An 8,255-nucleotide genomic window follows, 5' to 3' on the forward strand; every position below is an offset into this window, starting at 1 on the left:
CAAGAATACTTTGAAGTGGCATCTCATTCTTTTTGGAAATATTACCAACTCTTTGACATCGATCACAAGCTGCACAATACTTGTAGGCATCCTTAAACAAAGTTGGCCAAAAGAAACCACTTTGCAAAATTTTATCAGCTGTCCGTTTGGGACCAAAATGTCCACCACATGCATAACTATGAGAAAAATTCAGAATGCTCTGTTGCTCATTCTCCGGTAAACATCTTCGGATAATTTGATCAGGGCAATGCTTATACAAGTATGGTTCATCCCAAAAATAAAATTTGACCATGGACAGGAACTTCTTCTTTTGCTGAGAGTTAGAATCAGCTGGAATAATTCCACTAACCAAATAATTCACAATGTCTGCATACCAGGGGACTCCATGTCAGCATGTACAAATAGTTGTTCATCCGGAAATGACTCATTCAGGCAACACTTCCTCTTTGTGGCCTCCGTGTGAGCCTTGACAAGGATCTCTACCACATTTTCGGAGCCTTTCTTGTCTCGGAATCTCTAAGTCAAACTCTTGTAGCAACAAAATCCATCGAATGAGTCCGGGTTTGGCATCCTTCTTTGTCATTAGGTACTCTAGAGCAAAGCATGGTCGAATACACTATGACTTTAGATCCAACAAGATAAGATCTAAACTTCTCCAAAGCAAAGATTATGGCAAGCAATTCCTTCTCAAAGGGTTGAGTAATTGAGTTGTGCATCATTTAATGTTCTACTTGCATAATGAATCACGTGTAAAAGCTTTTCCTTTCGTTGACCAAGAACAGCACCTATTGCATAGTCAGAAGCATCACACATCAGTTCAAAGGGAAACTCCAATCTGGAGCTGTGATAATAGGAGCAGAAGTAAGAAGCTTTTTTAAATTGTTAAAAGCAAGTAAACATGAATCATCAAACTCAAAAATGGCGTCTTTGGCGAGCAGGTTGCACAAGGGACGACTGATTTTGGAGAAGTCCTTGATGAAACGCAGTAGAACCCGGCATGGCCAAGAAAAGATCTCACACCCTTCACTGAGGTTGGTGGCGGCAATTTAGCAATGATGTCTATCTTTGCTTTATCAACAGAAATGCCTTTACTAGAGACTGAATGGCCTAGCACAATACCCTGTTGTACCATAAAATGACATTTCTCCCAATTTAAAACAAGGTTAGTGTCCGTGCACCTTTCCAACACAAGTTTGAGGTTAAACAGACAAGCATCAAATGAATCTCCAAAAACAGAAAAATCATCCATAAAAACCTCAATTATTCTCTCAACCATATCAGAGAATATACTCATCATGCATCGTTGAAAGGTCGCAGGTGCGTTGCACAAGCCAAAAGGCATCCTCCTATAAGCAAACGTCCCAAAGGGGCAGGTAAATGTCGTCTTCTCTTGATCCTCAGGGGCAATGGGAATCTGATTATAACCTGAATAGCCATCAAGAAAACAGTAATGTGAGTGACCAGCTAATCTTTCTAACATTTGATCAATAAAAGGCAAGGGAAAATGATCTTTTCTAGTAGATGAATTCAACTTCCTGTAGTCTATACAGACTCTCCATCCTGTGGTCAGTCTTGTAGGCACGAGTTCATTGTTTTCATTCTGAACCACTGTGATTCCAGACTTCTTGGGGACGACTTGAACGGACTAACCCACTTGCTGTCAGAGATGGGATAGATCACACCTACATCAAGAAGTTTTAAAACTTCACCTCGGACTACCTCCTTCATGTTAGGATTCAATCTTCTTTGCGCATCAATGGTAGCCTTAGAACCATCCTCTAGTAAAATTCGATGCATGCACATGGATGGACTAATGCCTTTAATGTCAGCTATGGTCCATCCTAAAGCTGTTTTGTACTCTCTCAAAACCCGCAAAGCTTTTCTTCCTCGGTAACCAAATCGAAGCAATGATCACAGGAAGTGTATCGGATTCTCCCAGAAAGGCATATTTCAAGTGTTCAGGCAATGGCTTGAGCTCCAGCTTTGGAGGTATCTCAACGGAAGGCAAGATAGGAGCGCTAGGTGTCCCTAGTGGCTCATATGTGTGACGCCACCTTGGGAACTGAATAGGTGTCGAATCCAAAGCTGCTACAAGGTGTTGGGCCTCATTAGAATCTGATCTTAGCTCCGGGTTAGCTAGGCATGTGAGAAGTTCATCCTCGTTTACATTAGCTAGGAAAGTGGTGTGGGCAATAGTATCAACGACATCTACACAAAAACACTCATCCATCTCCACAGGTTTCTTAATGGCTTCAAACACCTTGAACTCAATAGTTTGGCCTTGCACAGTCATAGACAATAAACCTTTCTTCACATCAATAATGGTGCCAGCAGTAGCCATAAAAGGACGTCCCATAATGATGGGAACTTCTCTGTCTTCCTCCATGTCAAGGATGATAAAATCTGCTGGAAGAACAAATTGATCCACTTTGATTAGTATATCTTCAACGATTCCAAGTGGATATTTGATAGACCTATCAGCCAGTTGCAAGCTCACAGAAGTTGGTTTGATCTCTCCAATGCCTAGCTGCTGAAATACAGAATAAGGCATTAAGTTAATACTTGCACCCAAATCAATTAAAGCCTTTTCAATATGTAAATTTCCAATAATGCAAGAAATTGTAAAACTCCCTGGATCCTTAAGTTTTGGTGGCAATTTCTTAAGGAGAACTGCACTGCATTCCTCGGACAACATCACTTTCTCATGTGTAGCAAACTTTCGCTTGTTTGTGCAAACATCCTTGAGGAACTTAGCATAAGCTGGGATTTGCTTCACTGCATCCAACAATGGAATATTTATTTGAACCTTTCTAAACAATTCCAGAATATCCATTGTTTGTTGATCTCTCTTGTGCTTCTATAGTCTTTGCGGAAAAGGAACTTGAGGCACATATATTCGCTCCTTGGAAGGGGTAGCTGCTGTAGGTTCTTTGGTAGGCTCAATAGCTGCTGTTGGGGCCTCTGTAACATCCGTTGTGGCAGGGACAGGGTGTGGCTGAAGTGTATTCATGTCTTCCACGTCTAACTCCATTTCAGCAGCTTGTTTTCCCTCTGTTTCAGCCTTAGAAACATCTTCAGGTCTAGCCTCATAAGTTCGCCCACTCCTTAATGTTTTTATCGCCTTAATGTGCTCCTGGCCTCTTGGATTGATTTCAGGTTGGCTAGGTAACTTGCCTTTCTCCCTCTCATTGACTATGTTTGCAATCTGGCTCACTTGGACTTCCAATTTCTGAATTGCAGCATGACAATTTTGATAACCAGCTTGAAGGTTATTGTTTGTTTGTTGTTGAGTCTGAATAAATTGAGTCATAATCTCCTTCAAAGTTGGTTCTCTTGGTTCATTCGGATTGACAGGTTTTTGCTGAGGATAAATGCGCTGCTCAGACGGATTGTTGTTGCTCCATGAGAAATTGGGGTGGTTCTTCCATCCCGGGTTATATGTGTTGGAGTAGGGGTCATGTCGTGGCTTTTGAAATGAATTTATTTGATTAGCCTGCTCCTGCGTAAGATCACTCAAAGGGCAATTATTAGTTGGATGAGAATTATCAGAGCAAATAGCACACACAGAGGAAGGAGAAACAAATTTGGTCATTGACTGCATGAAATTTTCAAGCTTCTTTTCCAAGTTGGATACTTGAGATGCTGAAGCGAATCCAGGATTTGTATCGACACTATGCACAGTAATCTTCCTTGTGAATCATGTCATCGCCCCATTGCATAGAATTGGCAGCAACTCTCTCAAAAGTTTTGAAGCACTCCTTAGGATCTTTCTCACTCAGAGCTCCTCCACACGCCGCATCAACATTGTTTCTACTGGCTGAGGTTAGTCCTTGGTAAAAGATCTGCATTTGCATCCAAGTTTCCACTCCATGATGAGGACATTGTTGTAGTAGATCACAAAATCGCTCCCAGCACTCATGAAAAGATTCTTGAGGCTTTTGTTCAAAGTTCGTGATTTCCTTCCTAAGTAGCAATGTTTTTGTGGCAGGGAAAAATTTCAGCATGAATTTTTGAGCAAGTTCTTCCCATGACGTGATGGATCCAGCAGGAAGAGAGGTGAACCATGACTTGGCCTTGTCTTTGAGAGTGAAGGGGAACAATCTCAGACGCACTATTTCTTGTGAAACTCCCTTGATATGAACCGTACCACAAGCTATGTAAAAATCCTTAATATGAATGTTGGGATCTTCATTTGATTTACCATAGAACGAAGGAAGAAGACCAATGGTACCGGATTTCAGCTCAAACGAAACATCATCAATTTCAGGAAATGTGATACATGAAGGCTCTTCTAAAATTGTGGGCTGTGAATACTCCTTCAAGGGCTTAGTGTTGGCTGCCATTGACTCTGTGTCAGACTCTAAATCAGTATCAAATGCTTGTTGGTTGATGTGACAGAGCTCTCGGAACGTTTTTTCTATCTCAGGATCAAAGGGTACTAATTCTTGACCTTGGAATCTTGTGCTGACCATCAACTAACACACACACAACATGCAAATATTTGAGAGCAACCTACAGACAACAAAACAAAAGAGATAGTGAATAACAGGTGGTGCTGGAAAACAAAGAAACAAATAATAAAAGAGAATAAATCAAAGAAATACAATAAAGTAAAACAATAAAACAAATATTAAAAAGGGACGATATGCAACCGAAATAAAGACTAAAGTAAAGCTAAAATCACACAACACAAAGAATTAAACTTAGTCCCCGGCAGCGGCGCCAAAAACTTGATGTATAATTTTACTACCTGAAAATTAGATAGTTAAATTCAAGAAATAAACTTGCAAGCGCACAAGGTTAATGCAATATAGCCAAGGCAAGTACAAGGTCGTTCTCACAGAGACTGAATAAATTCTCAAGTTGTTGTGAATTATAAACTAATTTAAATCCTAAATTACTCTAGACACCCTAATTAATAAACTTAAAACTAATGACTCAACTAAAACTTAATAGAGGATTTTTGAAAGTTGGTTTTGAAAGATTTTCTTTGAAAGAACATTGAAAACAAGAAAATTAAAAGACAAGATAACGAAGAAAAACATGAACTAAATAAGTTTGTGAAAGATTTTAAAGAAGCTTACCAAGACAACAATTTCACCACAATTCCTCTTATCCAAACCTTAGCATGCATACTATCAAAATTCCCAAGTTATGTTGATGATTAGTTCTCCAAAATTATGACTAATTCTTTTCACAGCAATTAACCACTTCTTCTTACATGCAATTTATCCTTGGCGTGAGGCATAAATATAAACATATAAAAAGACCTTAGGTTCAATGAGAACTTCACACAATCACACAAACCCCTAAGAGTATAGTGTTTACCTTAGGCGCATTCATGAATTTAATCATAAAAAGCAAAACTCATATTAGGCATGGCGTATACCCTAACATGCATCAAATTACTTAACCAAAAACCTAGATGGTAGCTAAGCATCAAGATCATTAGTTAGGAAAATAAGCACAGTGATTAAATTTCAACAACATGGAAATTCTAATAGCATGACATAACTAAGCTTTGAATAATTAGAAAAGGGTTACATTGTGTCTTAGTAAAAGAAAATTAGTTACTCATAATCATGGTAACAAAGCAAAAATAAAACATGGAGAAAGAGATAAGGAAAACCCTTAGAGTTTAGAGGCACGGTGGCTCTTCCTTGCTCCACGGTTGAAGTCTGAAATTTTTCTGGTCCCTTGAGCCTCTATGACCTCCCCTCTTAAAAGAACCTAAAACCTAGTTAGAATGGGCCTAAACAAGTGGCCTTACACGAAGACTTGATTTCCAAGTCAGTTCCTAACTAGAAAAGCTAATTAAAACTAAGTTTCCTAAAACCTCCAGGAAACTGCACGTGATCCTCATTGCGAATGCGATTTGGACACGTTTCTGACCTCCAAAAATTACGTATGACCACTCTTTGGAAAGCTCTGGATGTCTTCTTTTCAGCCATATATCATGTGCCTCAATCCGATGTTGTATGAGTGAGTTGTAGCCAAAATACCCCTGCTGACTCAGTATTCTCCGGGAATTGATTTATGCTGAATTGTCTAATTAAAAATGGGCACCTTAGCAGCCTTCAAAAATTATGAAAATATTCATGGATAAACTTCAAGATGCTGTCTCCCATCTCCAATTGGAATCATGTCGAACTCTATTATGATGAATATTTGACGAATTTATTCATTCCGTGGCTCATAAGCTGAAAAACAGGAAATAACTCAACTCAGCATCTTTAGTCCAAATTAATTCACAAAACTAAGTAAAAAGGATATAAAATCATGTGAATTTATGAACACATCAATAACCGAGTTGACTGTGCAGGAAACAAAAGTCAAGGATCAATCCAGCAGAGAAATGATAAGAAAAACAGAATAACAAGAAAACTTACCAAACACTTCTCCACTCTGGGCAGATTGGCTGCCAATATTCTTTGTCAAAGAAGGATCTGATTGCAGGCTGAATAAAATATTAGCATCATCACTAAAGACAGAATAGACAGCAACAGACAGAATTGAAAAGTTACCTTCTATAACTTGCATATTGATGTCTTTGATGGTCTGCACCATGAATTTGTGAGTCTCCTCTTCTGTGTGGACAGTCCAGTTGTCCCAACCCTTAAAAAGGACCTGAAGTGCGGTACTAGAAGCAGGCAGATCATGGAATCTAACCTTCCACCAAGCGTCAAACTCGGCAGAACTACAGGAATTCGGTTCCCATGAAGGATAAAGGGCATTTGCACTATTGTTGATCTTATTTACTGCACACCTTACATCCTTGTGGACCTCCAAATCATCTGCATCCCTCCAAGAAGAACCCCTATTGCAGCTTCTGTATGATTTAAGCGGAATAAGTTGGGGGCAGCCTAGTTGTCTTGCGCAGAAATTAAGATGATAGACTTCTGCCCCCAAGTGGTAATTTGGAGGTTTTCCCCCTCCATGAGGCAGATCCTTGGGCAAGGTAACACTCAGGAACTTCTTCTTGAAGTCATTCGACTACCTCCTCTTCAGTTCTTTCTCAAAAGGCGATCCAGCCGGAACCAAGGAATGTCCTTCCGATCACCACCTACCATCGCTGCGCAACCTCTTAGTACAATGTCTAAAGAACATCGGTACTCATTAATCGATCTCTTGGGCACTTCGCTAACATTAAAGGTAGGACCGAACTTGGTCTTGAGCGTAACTATGTCCGAAACCTCGATTACGGGAAATAAACTTGCAACGATTTGGATCATCCGAACACGCCGGGGTTAGACAGATTGAGAGGATTCTCTAAGGTGGCAGGTGTGCAGATTCTTGAACAAATGAGTCGAGCAGAGGCCCAAGTCCGACGATGATTGTGTAAGGCCTCGCCAAGTGTTCAGTACTCAAGCGAGGAGACGATTTGTGAAAACAAACTTGTTCACCAGTACATGAGGAACAACATGTGTTGTTGGTCCTGTCCTTCTCAACACCGAACTTCCTCGGTAGTTGGAGAGGGAGCAGCCTGTTGATAAGAGTGGAGAGATAGTGAAAGGCTTGGCTAGTTTCTCCTGGTTCTTTCTTTTATGGTTATCTCCTACTGCATCCACAGGTCTTCCATGGGGCCTGAACCCAAAGATTTGCGCAATATCCAGCAGAGTTGGAGCCATGGGGCCCACACGGAAGTCAAATGTATTCTTGGCAGAATTTGAAACATAGAGCAGCAGCCAGGAGGTTCTCATCTCTATTGATGGAATGCTTGGACAGAAGTATGGCATCATATATGCCAACCCTCTTTCACGTGGCCAATGTTATTTTAATAATTATCTCGTTTTCCTACTTATCTGTAATGAGTTATTATTTATATATATATATATATATATATATGTATGTAAGTATTTGTATATGCACATATGTGATGGGTGGAAGATTCTTCTGAAATCAATATCTTTTGCTTAAGTTTCAACGGATTGATTAGAGTTGAAGCTTTTGGTTTTAGGAAAGTGTGGAGGAATATTTAATTCATGTGCTTACATATGGGTTGAATTTTGTTTTCTTGTATAAAGAACTACGTGTGGCTTGATCCCTTGGTAAGGGTACGTAGGCAACCTAGAGTTACTAGGTGCAGCCGCAAGATCAAGTGCTGAAAATTTGTTCAGTAAGGTCATATTGGAAATTGATAATGTATCCATGATGTTTTGAGAGTTGAGACCAGATTCAGGATGGTTGAATGATTTATGTCGTATAAAGAGGCATGATGCCATTTAGATTTATTTGTCTAATGCATGCTAAATGAT

The 8,255-nt window shown here is 39.8% G+C and overlaps 1 non-coding gene across 1 annotated transcript; it reads left to right on the forward strand.

Annotated features, from left to right (window-relative positions):
• Nucleotides 1–3,864: 3,864 nt before the first annotated feature.
• On the forward strand, nucleotides 3,865–3,971 carry LOC148916489 (small nucleolar RNA R71). The gene has a single exon (XR_016128368.1). It is a non-coding gene; the product is annotated as a small nucleolar RNA R71 (small nucleolar RNA).
• Nucleotides 3,972–8,255: the final 4,284 nt, after the last annotated feature.

This window comes from Prunus mume, linkage group LG6 (assembly GCF_029339155.1).
Source record: "Prunus mume cultivar Tortuosa linkage group LG6, ASM2933915v1, whole genome shotgun sequence".
Lineage (NCBI taxonomy): Eukaryota > Viridiplantae > Streptophyta > Magnoliopsida > Rosales > Rosaceae > Prunus > Prunus mume.